Source organism: Pongo pygmaeus, chromosome 5 (genome assembly GCF_028885625.2).
Source record: "Pongo pygmaeus isolate AG05252 chromosome 5, NHGRI_mPonPyg2-v2.0_pri, whole genome shotgun sequence".
NCBI lineage: Eukaryota > Metazoa > Chordata > Mammalia > Primates > Hominidae > Pongo > Pongo pygmaeus.
In genome coordinates, this window is record NC_072378.2 from 93,379,992 (window position 1) to 93,400,313 (window position 20,322).

Here is a 20,322-nt window from a genome sequence, read left to right on the forward strand (position 1 = left end):
ATAATTGTATAAATATAGGATAAAGCAAACAAGTAATTATATTAATATTGTTAGGAATTAAAGTTTAAATGTAATTGAAAAGAGATACAAATATAAGTTCAAGAAAATTAACTAACAACTTGTAATAACTAATTTAATTTGGATACTTTCATATGAACTCATAATATTTATAAAATATGTCAAAGAGTAACTACACTCCCATGTTAATTATGAAATTGTTTACCAACAGCCAAGATATGGAATTAATATTAGTGTCCATCAATCAATGAATGTAAAAAGAAAATATGGTATACATTTCCATATGTATACACATAAACACAAAAATGGCACATTATTTAGCCTTAAAAAAGAAAATCCTGCCATTTGCAACAGCATGGATAAACATGAAGAACATTATGCTAAGCAAAATAAGCTAGGATAGTAATGTATGGCCTCATTAATACATGGAATCTAAAAACTTTGAACTTACAGAAGCAGAGAGTGTCATGGTGGTTACCAGGGATTGGGGGAAGGTGGAAGATTGAGATGAAAGATACTGGTCAAAGGATACAAGATTTTAGTTTGACAGGAGAATCAATATCATTCAAATGGCTGTATTGCCCAAAGGAATTTATAGATTCAATGTTATTTCTATTATGCTACCACTGACATTCTTCACAGAACTAGAAAAAACTATTTTAAAATTCATATGGGACAAAAAAGAGCCTGAAGCAATCCTAAGTAAAATGAATAATGCTGGAGGCATCACACTACTCAACTTCAAACTATACTACAGGACTGCAGTAACCAAAACAACATAGTACTGGTACAAAAACAGACACATAGACCAATGAAACAGAATAGAGAACCCAGAAATAAGACCACACACCTACAACTATCTGATCTTCAACAAACCTGACAAGAACAAACAATGGGGAAAGAATTCCCTATTCAATAATTGGTGCTGGGATAACCGGCTAGTCATATGCAGAAGATTGAAACTGGATCCCTTCCTTACACCATATACAAAAATTAACTCAAGATGGATTGAAGACTTAAACGTAAAACCACAAACTATGAAAACTCTGGAAAGCAATACCTTTAAGGACATAGGTGCAGGCAAAGGATTCATGAGGAAAATGCCAAAAGCAATTTCAACAAAAGCAAAAATTGACAGATGTGATCTAATTAAACTAAAGAGCTTCTGCAAAACAAAAGAAAGTATCAACTTAGCAAACAGACAGCCTATAAAATGGGAGAAAATTTTTGCAAACTATGCATCTGACAAAGGTCTAATATTCAGCATCTACGAGGAACTCAAATTTACAAGAAAAAAAAACCCCAAAATGTGGACAAAAGACATGAACAGACATTTTTCAAAAGAAGATATACATATAGCCAACTCATATGAAAAAATGCTCAATATCACTGATTATTAGAGAAAGGCAAACCAGAGCCACAATTGGATAACATTTCACAACAGTCAGAATGGCTACCATTAAGAAGTAAAAAGAAAAAATAAACAGATGATGGTGAGGTCGTGGAGGAAAATAAAAACACTTATACAATGTTGGTGGGAGTGTAAATTAGTTCAACCATTGTGGAAGACAGTGTGGTGATTTCCCAAAGACCTAAAGTCAGAAATACTATTTGACTCAACAATTCTATTACTGGGTATATATTTAAAGGAATATAAAGGAATATAAATAATTCTATTATTCTATAAAGACACATGCACATGTATGTTCATTGCAGCAATATTCACAAAAGCAAATAAATGGAATCAACCTAAATGCCCATCAATGATAGACTGAATAAAGAAAATATGGTACATATACACCAAGGAACACTATGCAACCATAAAAAAGAATGAGATCATGTCTTTTGCAGGGACATGGATGGAGCTGGATTCTGTTATCCATAGCAAACAAACATAGGAACAGAAAATCAAATACTGCGTGTCTTCACTTATAAATGGTAGCTAAATGATGAGAACACATGGACACATAGACGGGAACAACACACACTGAGGCCTATTAGAGGGTGGAGGGTGGGAGGAGGGAGAAGATCAGGAAAAATCACTAATGGTTAGTAGGCTTAATACCTGGGTGATGAAATAATCTCTGAAATTCACCTCCATGACAAGTTTACCTATGTAACAAACCTGCACATGTACCCCTGAACTTAAAAGTCAAAAAAAAAAGAATCAAGTGAATAAAAGGACAGAATGGAGGGAGAGAGAGAGAGAAGGAAAGGATGAAGAAATAAAAAGTCACGAGCTCTTCAGGAACCTCAGGTGGAAGGACTGCTTGAGTTCAGGGGTTCAATGCTGCAGTGAGCTATGATCTGCCCTCTAGCCTGTGCAATAGAGTGAGACCCTGTCCCTCAAAGAATAAGACAAAGAAAGCCATGATTTTCTAAAAAAAAAAAAAAAAAAGGCAAGAATAATAAAACCAAATTAATATAACAAGTCAAAAGTAGTTACAACACCAATTTCTTACTCTAAAAATTGATAATTAAATGGAAACCAGACATTTACTTTGTGTAACGAGGAGATACGGTGAATCCCAAGTGGTGAGGAAAATATTTTTACAGAACAACATTAGGTAATAAATTTTTTAAAAAAATTAACATTTTTCAACTGTTAATGAAATGATTGACTCAGGCAAACATTATCAGTCGCCTAAAATTAAAGGGGAATTATTTTGGAGAGGAGGATTCATGTGATCATAAAATGTCACTTTCAGATTATTTGCAATTTGAAAAACATTTTTAAAAAGTAATGGAGAACATTTGGTGGTCACTGCCTTAATGAAGTAATCAAATTTATCATCACTAACAGTGGGGAAAGTTAACAATATCTGCTTTCTGCAGAATTCAATAAAAAGTATATTTCCTAAGAAGTAAAGTGTGTTCCGCTGCAATACACACCTTTATGAGGCTAATTAGCTTATACTGACTGGGAAAATTGGAAAATAATACCAGTAAAACATAGATGGTATGCTGATTCAAATATTATTGTTCTTAGCAGGAGTAGCATCATTACCTCAAGCAATATTGCCAGAGAAAATCCTGACACAGAGAAGACAAGCTCAGTGCTTGATGTGAAAATTTATCTGCAGGTACAGAACCAGTCCATAATACAAGTAGGTGTATTCAGAGGAGGGCTGGGGGATACAAATGGTACACCAGCAAAATTTGCTGTGATCTTTTGAGAAGTGTCTGCTCATGTCTTTTGCCCACTTTTTAGTGAGGTTATTGGTTTTTTGTTTGTTGAGTTGTTTAAGTTTCTAAACATATGAAAAAAAAGTTCACCATCCCTAATCATCAGAGATATGCAAATAAAAGCCAAAGTGAGATAACATCTCACACCACTGGGAATGATTATTATTGAAAAGTCAAAAAACAACAGATGCTGGTGAGGCTACAGAGGAAAGGGAATGCTTATACACTGTTAATGGGAATGTAGTTTAGTTTAGCACCTGTGGAAAGCAGTTTGGAGATTTCTCAAAGAACATAAAAGAGAAATACCATTCCACCCAGCAATGCCATTACTGGTTATATATACAAAAGAAGATAAATTCTTATCAAAAGGACACATGTACTTGTGTGTTTATCACAGCACTGTTCACCTTAGTGAAGACATGGAATCAACCAAGGTGATTATCAAAAGGGAAGGGGAATGGATTAAAAAAATTATGGTAGATATAGACCATGGAATCCTATGCTGCCGTAAAAGAGAACAAAATCTTGTCCTTTGAAGCAACAGCATGGATGCAGCTGGAAGCCATTATCCTAAGTGAATTAACAGAGGAACAGTAAACCAAACACCACATGGTCTCACTTAAAAGTGGGAGCTAAACATTGGGTACTCATGGACATAAAGATGCAGCAATAGATTACGAGGACTAACAGGATTAAAAAACTGATGCGTACTATCCTCACCATGTGGGACACAGGGTCATTTTTACCCCAAACCTCAACATCTTGCAATATACCCATGTGACAAGCCTATACATGCACCTCCTGAATCTATAAAAAAATTGACTTTTTTTTTTTTTAAGAATTTGCTGCAATCTTGGAAAAATTCTTCTTCAAAGTCTTCTAAAAGCATTTTAACTTTTTATTTACATTTGGAAATTCAAGCCATCTAAAATGAAATCTAGCATATGGTCTGACATAGGTGCCAACATTATTTTTATATACATGTCCAGTTTAGGCGGCATTCTTTATTGAGAAGATGAAGTTTCCTCTATGGCTCTACAGTTTCTCTTTTGTCATAGATTAGGTTTCTCCATTTCTGTGGGTTTGTTTGTAAACCCCGTATTCTGTTCCACTGGTCTACTTATCAATCCTTGTTTCAATCCACACTGTTTATAGTAAAGTGTTATAAGATGATTTTTAGCTATTAGTATAAAATCACTGATTTGTAATTATTCGAGATGGACTTTATTATTTCCTGCTTTGCATTTCTACATACCTTTTAGAATCAGCTTGTCATTTCTCATCTCTTTCAAAAAACACTACCATTTTTATTGGGATTATGTTGCATCTATATATATGAGAGAATTGTCTTCTAATTCATAAATATAGAGTATCCCAATTTATTTTATCTGTTCTAATATATCTTAACAGTGGTTTATTTTCTACTTGAATTTTCCACTTAGCCTTCATTAGATCCACACCATTATAAATGGTATCATTAAAAACAAAAAGAAAAAAACTTACTTTATAATTGTTTGTTGCTAGTATATGTAACAACAATTTATTTTTATACTAGCTTCATGTCCAGTCCAGTGATCAGCTCAAATAACTAATCCCAATAATTTGAGGTATATATTTTTGAATTTTCTATGAAAAAAATCATGTCTGCACATAAGTTGATTTTTATTTCTGCAATATAATTATTTGGCTTATTGCACTGGCTAGGCTTTGCCAGATAATTATTAATGGGTCGTAGGAGATATCCTTATCTCATTACAGAAGTCATATATCTTTCGTTATTTCACCATTAAATCTGATTTTTTTTCATTTTTAAAATAAATGCCTTGTTTCAGACTAAGAAAATTCTATTTTATTTCTAGTTTTCTGTTATTTAATATTACAAATGGGTTTTGAGATGATTATTATAATTCTCCTTTTTCATTAATTTAGAAAATTGTATTAATTGATCTAAAAATTTTAAGCCACCCCTGAAGTCCTGAAATAAATTCATTTTTTAAAATTACACATTGTATTTTTATTAATTGATAAATTTTTCTTGATAATAGTTTGTTCATCATTGTACTTAGTCATGAAATATATTTTTAGGATGTTGGTATCAAGGTTATCCTGGACTCATAAAAAGAATGTGGCATATTCTCAGTTTATAAAAGTGGCTATTTAGGACTGGTATAATTTATTATTTGTTTAAAGGTTTGCATACAGAGTTTCTTCTGGATATGGAGTTTTATCCAGATTATTATTTTAATTAGATTCAATTCAATTCTCATAGGTTTCTAAATTCAATTCTAATTAGGTTTTTCTTCTATCAGTTTTGAAAATCTGTTTTTCTAAGAATTTTATTTAATTTTTTCTATTTATTGGCATAAATTTGTTCATAATACTCTGATTTTTATTGATTGTGTATTCCCACAATCACCCTGTGAAATAAACTACCTTGAGATTTACCGGCTTAAAACAATATATACTGCTTTGTGTGGATGGATTTGTTTTTTTTTTTTTTTTTTTTTTTGGTCTGGTGAACTACATAAATTCATTAATTTTAGTTTAAATGTAGATTTGTTTGGGATTTTCTGTGTGAAGATACCATGTTATGTGCAAATAGTGACAATTTTGGTTCTGCCTTTTCACTATTACATCTTTACTTATTTGTTTGTTTGTTTGTTTTAGTTTCTAACCATTCCTGTCTTTATTCTTTCTATTTAGGAATGAAAACAAATTAAAACATAACTTCTTATATTAAACTTCCAAGTTTTGAGGGGACAGAAATGAAATCTAGAATGTGTAAAATCAAATTAGATACTGAATGTTATTTTGTTACCAAAGCCCTCCAGATGGTATCAGCTATTTGTTTATTTAATTTGTTTTTCTTGAATTTGCACTTTCTGCTTGGCAACGAGGCACAGTTCTTGTAGTCTGCGCTGGGCTTGGAGGGATCACTTATGCAGCAGCAGTGAATTGTGTTAAGCTGAGCAGCTCTGCTTTTCTTGGCTGGGCCCTCTTACATGTCTGGAGCCTCAGCTATGCCTTTATGGCTCAAATGGTTTTGCTTCACATGGTTTCTCACCCATTTGGACCAACTTGAGCTTGTTCATAAGGAGAAAGTAGAGGCCTAACAGAAAGAGGGAGAGAGAGTAGAAGCATGGAAGGCCTTTTGAGACCTTTGCTTAGAACTCACACATCAACATTTTACACCACATTTTGTCGGTCAAGGAAACTACAAGACCTACTTCAAAGGATGTGGAAGTAGAATCAACCTCTCTATAGGAGGACATGCAGTCACATTGTGAAAGAAAAGATAGAAGGGAAAAGCACAGAAGCCATTTTTGCAGTCAATCTACCATACTCATTTTCTTTTCAACACTTTTATCGATGTAATGTTTTTATCCTTTTCATTGTTAATATTAATATTTGGGCCCTTTTAATACCCATTTTTAGTCCAGTTTTATGGGATTAATGTTATTAATTTTTTTAAAAAAGAAAAATTGGATTTGTAAATTGTATTTTCTCATTTGTTGGTTTTCTAGTTCATAAAATTCTGCTCTTTTAAAAATAATATTTGCTGTTTCCTTTTTCAATTTTTAAATCTTTTTTGTTTTTATTATTTCCATTTTCAATTTGGGGGAGTATTAATTAGCTGTTTTAACTTTTTACAGAAATTTTTAAGTAATTGACTTAAATGTACTTTTTTGCAATATGTACGTTTCAAAATATTTTCTACTTCCCAATGTTTTCTACCTTGACAAATAAGCTACTTATGTGTCTCTTTTTCTACCATAGTTATGAATTTTATTATTTGTTTTTCTTAGTTCTATCAGCTTCATGCTAAATTGTTAGGTTTGAAAATTTTTGAGTAAGAACTGGATGTTAGATAATTTTAGGAAATTACTGCTAATTTTATTAGGTATGCAAAAGACATTTATATAGGCAAATATCTTATTCTTTGACAATGCATGACGAAGGATTTAGAGAAAAAGAAATCTGACATCTGAAATCTATGAGCTAATGTATAAAACAAGTTGTGCTAAAACAATTGAGTACATAACATGTATATAATATAGTTAAAATTTAACAATTACTGAATCTAGACATCAGGTGTACAGATATTATAGTATAATTCCTATAATATCCTTGTATGTTTAAAGTCATAATAACAAAAAATGTTGGGAAAAATCTAGAAATGATGTGAACCTCTTTCTGAACTTGTTTTTTAGAGACTTCAACATGTTGACTATAGGTAGTAAAGGCTTCTTACTGCAGGGTGGGTGTGTTTCTTTTTGTATGTTAATACTGCCAATCCAGCAATTAAGTTAATTATTTTCTCAAAATCTTGCCTAGTATTCTGACACATAATTGTCTAACCCACATATCTCTGTATTACTAATCCATCTGGACTATCCTATAGAAGAAAGTATTTGGTTCCCCAATGTTACAACCTTAGTGGACATATAATGTCAAGTGACTACAGATGAAAACTTCTTATTTCCAATTTAAGACATAAGGCCAGCTTGACCCAAAAGTAATTCTACATTCTCTAGGTTTTCTCTGAGAATGTATTGCAATTCCAACACAAGTAATAAATACTAATATTTGGGTCTTGTTTAATTTCAATGACCATAAGCCTGCTCAATGTTGCCCAAGTAAAGTGAGATTTATTATGCAAATATTAATAGAATAAAAGCCAATTATTGCACCAGAAAGAAAAAAAAAGTGGACTATTGTATTTTGATAATAGATTGGTTTTAGCTTTTTTGTCTGTCTTAACTATCTTCTTATCTTTTCAGAATCTTTGTCTCCAGTTTGTCAGAAGAGATTGTCTGATTGATTCAGTTGATTGATGGAATGGTCATCATTGGAAGAGTGGTCTTCCTCATCCATTCAGATATACTTATGTGAGAGAGAGGACATATATTATGTATTCACATAGGAAAACCATAGTGGTTTTCAATTCTAAACTGGAAAAGCAAAATAATTTTGTCTGCCTTATATGAATTTAGCTATTGTTTTATAATAAATGATAGGATAATTTTTATCTTATCTTGTTTGTGTCATAATCAGCTGTCTGGAATAGGAGGCTTCCCTGTATACATTAGTTCATTGGTATTATAAGAAATGCCTCAGAACTTCATCAAGATGTAGCAAAGTGTTTAGATAAAATAGAACTACAGCAATAATAGAATTGTAATTACAGCAATAATATAATCTTCTCTGTTGTCTGATCCATGAGTTTGCCACAGGAATTTCCCTGAAGTTATGCAAAAGATGAGAGAAAAGATTTGCATCCACATCTGTCATTCTGCAGTAACATGAGTCATGAGAACTTACTGTATCTTAAGGAAGGTTTGAATGGATGCACTCTGGTTGGACCCACCTATCTCATGGAGGCAATTTATTCAATTTAGTAAACATATATTATCTATTATAACCTAAAAATGTTATGTTTTGTAAGATTAATTTAAAAATCAATATCCTCATAGAACTTAAAGTTTTATGATTATATAATACACATTAATTTGTGAACAATGGTGTTAATATGTGAAAAATTATTAATATTGGTGATATAAAATGTAAAAGAGTAGTTCTTAGCATGAATTATTAAGTAACTTTTCCAGGCATGATAAATAATGGACTTGATAAATGGGTAAGTTTTGGATAAATAGAGAGGAAGAGGGAGGCACAAAAAGAATGGAAGAATGCCGTAGTAAAGTGCAATGAATTGAAGCTAGGGTACTATGAGACTATAGGCTAAAACTGTGTTATTTTACAATAATTTTTTGGAGAAAAGTAAATTAAACATATCCTCTCCACCATAACTTTATGGAGAATGCTGTTGTGCTTTGTGGACTCAGGATTGAAAAATTATGCTGAAAAATTCTGATGAATCTGAAAGAGATGTTTTATTTCTTTGCTAGTCTAACTGAAAACTTAGTGACTCAGTCAAGACGTATGTGTCATTTTGTGATTTAATATTGTTTATTTTCTCAAATACAATTCAAACACTGAAACAAGCACAAAGACATACCATGGATTATATTCACTGCTTCTTGGCAAAAGTACAGTGAATGGTTTTACTCAATTATATGTTCATTGTTTTTCAAATGTTATAATTAAAATCTAATAAAACCCTATTAAATAATGTGTTTTCATTAAAAATATCACATTTTATAAGGCTCTTTTTATTTAAAGCATTAAGAGTACTTTTGACTATTTTTCCTAGGAAACTTGATAACCCTGAACATTCCTTTTCATAGGAGATCATAAGTTCATGTTAAGCAGTAAAATGTATAATTTATAGTGAAAGCCTATGCATTGTAAAATAATTCTTATATGTATCTCCCACTAGTGCTCTAGAATTTGCAGATATTTTTATCACTATTCTTTCCATTTGTATCTATCAAATGGGGCTGGTGATATCATTCTTACGGAGTGCAGTGAGGATTAAATGAGATACTTGCATAGATTTAAATGTGTGAACCAGTGTAAGCAGTTAACACATAGAAACTGCTGTAATAATCCAAATCAAAATCTAATAACAAAGTGTATGCCTAAGGTACAATTTTAACACCATTAATGTTATGACAAAGACATAACACAGTATTATTACATTATAATCCTGCCATATTCCTACTCTTCTCTTTAGACATTATTTTACATCTATCCTTTTTCCCTATAAATAATCATCTAGTTCTGTGTTCTTTTTTGAAATCTCTTTTTTCTCTAGTGAAATTATTACTCAACAAGAAGTATTCATTCAATACTTAAAATGTGAGCATGTAAATACAAGTTTTAAGTGGTTCAAAGTACATATAAATTCTCTGTTGGAATTTGAAGATGTGACTTGACCTCTAAGTTGGCCTTTGAGAGTTCTGAACAAATTGAGATAAGATAGGTTCAGCAATGGTCCAAATATTAGCTTTTTTATGGATTAAAGAATAGGTCAGTACTGTATTATGGGGAGGGGTTAAAGCCTGAAAGAGCTGCAGGAATGAGAGGAACTTTTTACTTATACTCTCTTGGAACAGCAGAGATTATAGGGAGAGATTTCATTATCATAGATGAAGAAAATAGAAAGGGCATATTCTCCTATACCATGATGCCTGCTTATAGTTGGGAGATAAGATATGTATCCCAGTTTCTTAGTGATCAAGAGACCATTTATACCAAAAGGGATGCTAAATATACTTCTGAGGCTTAAACATGCATAATTCTTCTTGCATGACTGTCATAATTTACTTGACCTGTCTCATTTCAGTTTTAGCAATTTCAGCAAAATTTAAATCTATATACTATTTTAATATATTTCTACTCCTGAAACTCTAAGAGACTATTGTTTTGAGCAAATCTGTATTTTCTTCTTTTGTTCCAAGGCCAGGCAACCCTTTCTTTGAGAAGTGTCTAAGGAGTCCCATTATAGTAAGACCCGTTTTGAGTGTCCTTGGACATTACGACTAGTCCTTAAATTAGAATAATTTCATGATCAGTTGAAGTAAGCTGTTCTTTCTCTTTAAATACATAGATGCTTCCTGAGGATTTAGCATAGAAATATTATTAATCAATAAATCCATATTAATCCATTATTCCATTAAATCCATTATTAATAAATTAATCAATAATCCAATAAATCCATTATTAATCAATAAATCCATATTGTGTTGTGTGAACACAACACAATGAACATTTCAAAAAAATAAATTCCTCTCCTCCTCGACTTTCTGGTTAATTAGATTTAACAATTTTTTTCTTTTTTTGATACTCTTTAAATTTTGTTTTAATATCAATGATTTATCATTCATTTAAAGGTTATTCTTTAAACACTGGAGGTAAAGATACTAGTAACATAATATGCTTAATTTACTAATGGTGATTGTATCTGAGAAAATGAATTCAGCTCTATGTTACGGAAAATCTGACTCAGACTGCTACAACAACAGAGAGTTTGTTGGCTCATCAATGGAAGTCGAAAGGGTACATTTCAAGGACAGTTTATAGTTTATTTCAGTGTCCTGGTCTGTGTGTGTTTGTGTGTGTGCGTGTGTGTGTGTAATCTTAATTGTGCATGTTGGTTTAAACTTCAGGCAGCATTCCTCAAGGTGGCTCCAGTTTTCGCATTTCGCACACTACAGCATGCAGAGGAAGAGAGAATGCTTTGTCTTGACATTCCAAGAAAACTCTGAGATTCCTCATAAGTGGAATGTTTACAACACATGTCTGCCTCTATGCTGCTCATGAGTATAGAATATACTGATTAACTTAAGTCAAATATTGGCTATCTTAGGAAATGGGGGTATGGGCAGCTCTATACAAGGCTTGGCTGTGTACTAAAACTTAGATACCTTAAATAAACTGAAATTTTTATTATTAAATGGGAAAGGGGTGCAAAAGTGATCGACCTGCTCACCACAACCAATCTTCTTTTGAAATATAATCTTTTGTCCAGTGTCTTTTCTTTATGATAAAAGCAGCTTTATTCCACATTGCGCAAAGAACAAGAGCTGCTGTGTTAGTGTGGATAATGTTTTGCTTTACAAATCTTACAAGTACATATTTAATTAATATCATGATCCTTCACATCCAACTTAAACTCTTGGGCTAATTATCTCAAGAGTGATCCATTAGATGATTGGGGACAACATTTAAGGTATCAAGATCTATTTATTATTTGTCCAAACATCACAGTGGAGGTGTTTTTAATTTCAATTAGAATGTGGTATCTCATGCTTTCTAAAATTGTGTTTTAAAAGTAGTATTTTATAACTATCTTTCAAATATTCTTATGTTTCCATTCCTGGAAAAGGCATTATAGGTTGAAATGGTGGATCTCAGATCTGATGTCCCCATGGAAACAATATTATAACAGGAAGTTATGCTCCACAACAAGGGCCTGATTAATTTTTTTGTTTTATTTTATAAATGGCTAGAAATAAACTATCTTATCAACTCTTAAATAACGTATAAAAATATACTTATAAGAGCAATAGTATATTTTTCAGTGTGTTTATTGAATTGGACAACATAGTATCCACATACATAAAATTTTATAAAATCTGATACAGAATTCTAGAATTTTTTTAAGAAATGAGGTAAAGGAAACATTAATTGGGAACATAGAATTTAAATGAATCATTTGGAGCAATTTTTTCAGGAAATTTCAAGATATTTTTGGGACTCTCAGGGATAGCTGCTGGACTTTGAGTATTTGTTTCTTTAGTTGTTTGTTTGTTTATTTATTTGGAAGCTGGTTTATGGATGCTTATTTTTACAGCTTCTACTGATAATTGAGATATCGTCCATAGCAAACAAAAGCTTAGGTTCCTCTGTGTTTGGCATTGTATCCTCTTCTTCAACAGTGACTTTGTAGCATAACTGTGTTATACATACCCCGTTTCAGAAAAGTCATACGAAGTGCAGTGTTGTAACTGACAGTATTTTGATTTTTTTAAATTTTACCCAGGTTTTCTTAAGCATATTTGGAAGCAAGAGGTTATAGAGTTTGAAGGGAACTTTGAGATCTTCCTGTCCAATTATACATTCATTGTGAATTGCTTTGCCCACAGAATAAACAGTTTTGTTCAGGTGTTAGTCAGAAATCCAGTTCAGCCTAACTGAAGTCAAAATCAGCTTTTAATTCCCTCACAGAACTAAAGAAGTCAGAAATGGAACTGACTTGAGGCAACAGTTGATGCCAAGAGGACTCTTTTCATTCTGATTCTTTGGGGTATTTTTCTCATTCTTTTTTTTTTCTTTCTTTCTTTTTTGAGACGGAGTCTCGCTCTGTCGTCCAGGCTGGAGTGCGGTGGCACGATCTCGGCTCACTGCAACCTCCACCTCCCGGGTTCACGCCGTTCTCCTGCCTCAGCCTCCCGAGTAGCTGGGACTACAGGCGCCTGCCACTATGCCCGGCTAATTTTTTTGTATATTTTTTTTTTTAGTAGAGATGGGGTTTCACCGTGTTAGCCAGGATGATCTGGATCTCCTGATCTCGTGATCCGCCCGCTTCGGCCTCCCAAAGTGTTGGGATTACAGGTGTGAGCCACCGCGCCTGGCCTTTTTCCCTCTCATTCTTTTCTCCTCTCACTATGCTTCCTCCCTGTGACAGTGAACCTGGCTACTACCAGCTTTAAAGTTTAATCAGATTATCTATAGATTCCAGGAAAAGAGAGTCTTTCTCATATATGGTTGTGTATAACAGTAGATAATAAAGTCCAATTAGTCAGACACGGGCCATGAGTCCACACACTGGTGTATGAATCTTCACCTCTAAAATGTGATACAAACCCACGCCATGTGCGCAATCCTAGAGAAGTGGAGAGCTGTAATTAGACTCCTCTCATCAGATCTATATGGAGTTCGGGAGAAGTGTTTGACAACATTGGGGTGCCCATAATCAGAAAAAGGGTGAAGAGATGGTGGACAATTAGAGAGATTAGGAGTCCGTAGTAGTTTGTAAAAATGTCGCTTCATACCTGTGGCAGACTGAATAATGGTCCTTCAAGGATGTCCACATCTTAATCCACGGAATTTATGAATGTTATCTAAAATGGCAAAGAGGATTTGGGAGAATATCCCCCATCATCAGGGTGGTCCCTAAATGCAATCACATGTATCCTTTTTGAAGGCGGCAGAAAGAAAGAGAGAAATTTGACACGTGATGAAAGAGGGAGAGCCATTGTGACCATAGAGGCAGAGATTGGAGGGATACAACCAGTAGAACCCCCGCAAATGCAAGAAGTTGATTCTCCTTTAGAGTCTCAGGAGGGAGCACAGTCCTGCCAACACCTTGATTTTGGTCCAGCGATACTGATTTTGGGTTTCTGGCCTCCACAACTGTGAGAGAATAAATTTTCTTTGTTTTAAGCCACCACATTTGTGATAACTTGTTACAGCAGCCACTGAAAACTAGAACAATACTTAGTGAATTGATATTTTCCTCTTTCTAATTGTTACTCACAGATTAATCCTGTCTGGGTGTCTCAACAACCAAAAATACGTTAATCTGTTTTTCTTTCCTCTTGCTCTTTGTGGAAGTTTTTCAAAATAACTCTCAAGATTTTCTTGTTAAGGCGGCGTGTATTCAGTTTTGCATGGTTGCCGTCCTTCAGGGTAATTCCACGGTACCGTCTTGCCTTACATCCTTTCAGGAAGAAAGTATGAATTACAGAAAAGACCATGGATATTTTCATCAAGATAAGTAGGTTTAACACTGGCTTCAGCAATTCTGGTTGTTTCATTTTCTACATATTGACTTATTTGATTTATACATATAGCACATTAATTACACACTCATATAGGAAATCTGGAATACAGTAGATACTAAAACACTGTTAGGTACCTATCTCAATTAATCATTATCTTACTCTTCAAGTACATGTAGAGGTAATTCTTTTGTCAATGGTCAACATCTCTCTTAAAATATTACACTCAAATCAGTGTACAATAGCTAGGCATAATAAACTATATATGGAATAATCAGCAAACAATTCAGCGGAATTCATACTTTCCTTTGTCTGGAATATACACACACAGGGACACACAAACACACACACATACACCAAATTTTTATTACAAAGTATTTCAAATAATCATAAAACAATTAAATGGATAGCAATATGCCCCCAACTATCACCAAAAAGATGTTTATATTTTGTTATTTTTGATTCATGCAAAGATATGAAATGTGACAGGTATACTAAAGTTCACTTTCACCATCCCTACCCATTTCCTAAATCCCTACAAAGGAACACTCACCTGAAATTGGTGAATGTCAATCTGCTATATGCTTTGGTCGCTTGGTAGATATACATGCATCCATAAACATTGTGTTATTGTATGGTTTAAACATACAAAAAAAGTATTATATACATACTACTTTGTAATTTCCTTTTAATTTTATTTATTTATTTTTTTGAGATGGAGTCTTGCTCTGTCACCCAGGCTGGAGTGCAGTGGCGGGATCTTGGCTCACTGCAACCTCCCCCTCCTGGGTTCAAGCAATTCTCCTACCTCAGCCTCCCAAGTAGCTGGGACTACAGGCAAGTGCCACCATGCGCAGCTAATTTTTTTATTTTTAATAGAAACAGGGTTTCACCATATTGGCCAGGCTGGTCTCAAACTCCTGACCTCGTGATCCACCCGCCACAGCCTCCCAAAGTGCTGGGATTACAGGTGTGAGCCACTGTGCTTGGCCTGTAATTTCCTTTTTATAACTCAAAAATATTTTTAAGGTTTATCCACACTTCATAAAATAGAATTAGTTTGTTCGTTTTAATTATTCTTTACTATTCACATATGTTGAATGCATGTACTTAAGCCACTTATTTATCTATTGCTCTACAGAGGAATAATTAGGTTGCTTCCTTCTCTTTTCTATTACACATAGTCATGCAATTAGCATGCTTAACTCTGTTCCCTTGTGAACCCATGGATGTAAATTACTAAATAATAAAGTTCATGCAAGTTTACAACTTTATTAGATATTGTCATATTGCTTTCAAAATTTATTTTGTCTCATTGCTCTACCTCCAGGAAAGCATAAAAGATTCTATTTCCCCACGGCTTTGTCAACACTTAGTGTTTTCAAACTTATTAACAATTTCAAACTTATTAATCCTCATATGGTTTTAATGGTACCTTGAAATTTAAATTTGCACTTTCTAATTAATAACAAAGTTGAAGATACTTTCAGTTTGATTTTCCTATTTTATAAGTTGTCTTTTCCTAACTTTGTTCATTTTCTTTAATTGAGGAAGGGTGTTTTTCCCTTTTCATTTAATAGATTTATAGGACTTTCATAGTCTCTCAATTTTGTATTTTTGTTAATTTTGTGTGTTACAAACACTTTCTCTAGGCTTGCTTTGTTTTTCATTTGGTTGATCATTTTTTTGTTTGATTGCTCATTGATATAAAATATTAAGTGTAAATGTCATTTAATTATATAGATATCTTCCAAAGTATATTATAATAATTTTAACATTTACATTTTTAATCCATTTGGAATTTAATACATTTGGGATTTTTTCTATAGATTGCCAATATTCTATTATTTCTCAGGGGTTTAAAACGCCATTTCTCATAAGTATAAAGTAATGTACCACATGCACCAGTTAATCATGGGCTGCTTAGACAAGGTAGTACCATAAGATTATACCATATTTTTACTGTACATTTTCTATATTTAGATATGTTTAGATACACATATACTTTCAATTCTGTTACAATTGCCTACAGAATTCAGTACAGTACCATGTTATAGAGTTTTGAAGCCTAGGAGCAGAACAATCATATAGCCTTGGTGTTTAGTAGGCTACACCATCTAGGTTTGCATAAGTACACTCAATGATGTTTGCACAATGACAATACTGCCTAATGATACACTTCTCAGAATATACCCTGTCATTAAGTAACACATGACGCTGTAATCGTTCTTAGATTTATTACATTGCCTCCTTTCTATAGGATTCTTAAAAGTGGTCTAGTTTTGTAGTAAATTTTGATATTTTGTTGGGAAAATATCCCAATTTGGCTGGGTGTTCTTGGCCCTTAGTATATACATATACACTTTAGCATAATCTTTCAAGTTCATAAAATATCCTGATGAGATTTTGATTGAAATTGTATTTAATTTCTTATTTTACTTGGGGAGAATGCAATCTTTATGATTTTAAATTTTCTAATTTATCAATAAGTTATAATATCTCCATTTATTTGCCTTCTTTTATGTCCTTTAATAAAGTTTTATACTTTTTTTCATAAAGAACATGTACTCTGGGTACATGTAGTCTTGGGTTAATTTCCATAAATCTTATGACTTGGGATTGTGCTGAGAATGGTATTTTTATTACTTCAATTTCCTAATTGTTTTATTGTGGTAAAGTGTGCTGTTGATTTCAGAAATTTTTCTTAGATTCTTCAAACCTGATTATATCTCTTATTATTTCTAATAGATTATCTAGAAACTGTAAATAATACTATTTTATTTTCCACATCAAGATTTTTATTATTCTCTTATACTTACTAGAATCTCCAGTGTCATGTAAATAGATACAAGGATCATGGACTTTCTTGTATTGCTTCTGATTTTAAAAATAATGTTTCCAGAAATCCAGCAGTAAGTATATTCTCTATGTTTTATTATTAGTTACACATTACCAAATTAAAGAAGTTTATTCTAGGAGTTTTCTATGAGTTTTAATTATAAACGAATGTTGTGTTACTTTTTTTTTTCCTGCACTCAGTCACATTATCCTATAGTTCGCTCTTTAGTATATTAATATGGTGAATAATGTTAGTGGATTATCTACAATTCAATACCTGAATTCAGAAGATACGTTTAGAAGTCGAGAAACGTGCCTTAAATTTTGCAAATGCATAGGGATCAGGAACATGTTTTCTTTACTGTAATAATTTTGCATATTATTGCATCATGGACAGCTGGGCTGGCCCACTATTCATTTATGGGGAATGTCTTGATTTTAGCACTGAAAGTTCTACAACCAAGAAATCCCTCCCTGAAACTCAAAAACAGCCATTTTTTTCAGCAATAGATATGGAAGGTTGGGAGAAAGGTACAGAAGTTCTAAGACAGACAAAAAATAGGGGCTAAAAGCAGCATTGTTTTACCATTAAATGGATGCAGCATGGACCATCTGCTTTCTATAGTCCCTATTGCTATATTTTTCCCCGGCCGCCTGTGTTGGCAATCATGCTTTGCAGTTTCTAATAATGGATCATCCAATGTTGTATCACCTGACTGAAGCAATTTAACTGTATAACTTAAGTGTGTTTTATTTGTGAGCATGCATAATTTGTCCTTGATTTTGGTGATGGATTAACTATCATGATTTGTATCAAGATACTACTAGTTTAACTGTTAACATTGTGAATACTGTGACCAGGTTTTCTAACAATTCCCATAATGGAAATGAGAACAAATATAATATCAACATCAAAATGACCCAGCCTTCAATGGGAAAGAAGCTTAAATGACTGTACAATTTAATGGCAGATGGAAGAATATATAAAAGAGGATTCAGGAGGTAAATTACCAAAACAGAGCTTACTATAAAATATACAGAAAATAATCTGGGTTTGAGGAGGTGAAGAAAGCATACATGAAGACTGAATCTCACAAGCCAACACCAGGAAGTACTTTTAAATCAATCAAAATGTTTTTCATCTCACCAAAAGACACAGATAGTCTATTGAAAATAGTGGCTGCTGCATCAGCATGGACATACCACATACACAAATGCATAATATCACATCTATCCCTTGATTGCTCTATGAAAATGAGTAAAGTTACATTTCCTGATACAGAGGTTGCAACTAAAATGTCTGACATCAGCCCTCTACACTATAAAGTGTAGAGCTGATTCTGTCAGATTTTATTAATATTAATGATCATGCCTTCTTACAGTATATCAAGCGATATGTCAGATCATTAGAACAAAAACAACAGGGTACTCTTAAGTACTTCAGTTTGTAAAATCAAATACAGCACTTAATTTCTACAAAAAAATTAATAAAACCACAGAAACCAGAAGAGAATAGATTGCTGATATTTTGTTTAAATACAAACTAGGCCATGCTCATCTACCTGCATATTCAGTGAAAATTACAAATACAAGTTTTGGCAAATTCCATTCCTCCATAAATTTCAACCACAGAAAATGAACAGATCTTACTTAGCTAAATGTCCTGCATGCTTTCTATGCAAGATTACTAAAAGAGGTGTAATTTTCTTATCTGTGATATTGAGGCTTTCATCATGAATATATTTTGTCATTTTTCATTTCTTCAAAATGTGCAGAACCACACAATAAAATTTTCAATTCATAGAAGTAAAAGTAGATAACGTCCTAAACATGTGGCCTACATGTTGCCCACCATAGAAACAATTTAAAAATCTCCTGTAAAAGCATATTTTCAAAGTATAAGAAAAATAGTGTCCATTTCTAATTTGGAAATGCATTGACAATGAAAACAAAAGAAAATGTTTACAGTAAAACAGAAGTTGATGTTCTGTTCCCCCAAAATTCTATGATGGTCTTTTGAAGAAGCCATGAGCAGTCTAAAAAAAAGATGAACTAACTGCATCTGAAGTATTTGCTGTTGTTATGTGTAGATTGTGATAAAAATACATATTGGGAAAACATGACCTTTTAAAATAGAAACAAGACTGCTTTAGAGCCCCAAAATATACGACTAGAAAATGGCAAACGTAAAGATAAGCAGGACTTTCTCAATTTTTTTTTCACTGAAACTGTTACTTAATTGTCTTTTACTTTAAACTTCACAAGTTCTAATTACCTCCCTGCTTTAAATCCACTTTTCCTGAAAAAAAAACAAAAGAAGTTTAAATTCTGAGGACATTCAATGTGAGTTTTTAAATTATGGGTATTTTAGAGATGGATATCCTATATTATGAATTTATAGATGCAAAGGACTTGATTCAGAAGCTGGTCTACCAAAACAGGCCTGTAGATACAGAGTATATGGGCGTTTTTGAGAATAATTCCCACAACTTTTTAAATTTGCTGTTGCAGGAAGGTAAAATGCTAAGTATTTCATGCTCAAATGCTTTTGCATAGAGGTTGCTTAGCTTGATGTTATCAATCAGACTGACAAGAGAAATCAGCATAATGGGGACTTGTTAAAAACAGAGCTGGAAATCACAATGAATCTTAGGATTGATTTTGTTTAGTTTTTACCTCTAAATAAAAATAAAGAATGATGTCCTAAATGCTGAAGGCAGTAGCTCCCTCTTATTTGTGATTTTGCTTGGCTGTCTGTGATTTTAGTTATCACAGTCAATTGTGATCTAAAAGTGTGAGTACCGTACAATAAGATGTTTTGAGAGACAGAGACTGCAGGCACATAGCTTTTATGACATTATATAGTTACAATTGTTTTATTTTATTATGTTATTGTTCTTAATCTCCTAGCTGTGCCTAATTTATACATTAAATTGTATCATTCTATATCATGTATAGAAAAAAACAGTACAGTGTTCCCTTGATATCTGTGTGGGATGTTTCAGGACCTCCAACTGATACCAAATTTCTCAATGCTCAAGTCCCTCAATCAGCACTGTGGTACCTCAGATATGAAAAGTCAGCCCTGCAT

General features: G+C 32.9%; 1 long non-coding RNA gene across 1 annotated transcript in view; it reads left to right on the top strand.

Annotated features, from left to right (window-relative positions):
- LOC129038929 (uncharacterized) overlaps positions 1-20,322 on the top strand; it is a 71,233-nt gene that overhangs the window by 35,788 nt on the left and 15,123 nt on the right. The window contains exons 6-7 of the long non-coding RNA XR_008503254.2: positions 3,011-3,125; positions 17,216-17,305. This is a non-coding gene — a long non-coding RNA (uncharacterized LOC129038929). The remainder of the gene's footprint in view (positions 1-3,010; positions 3,126-17,215; positions 17,306-20,322) is intronic.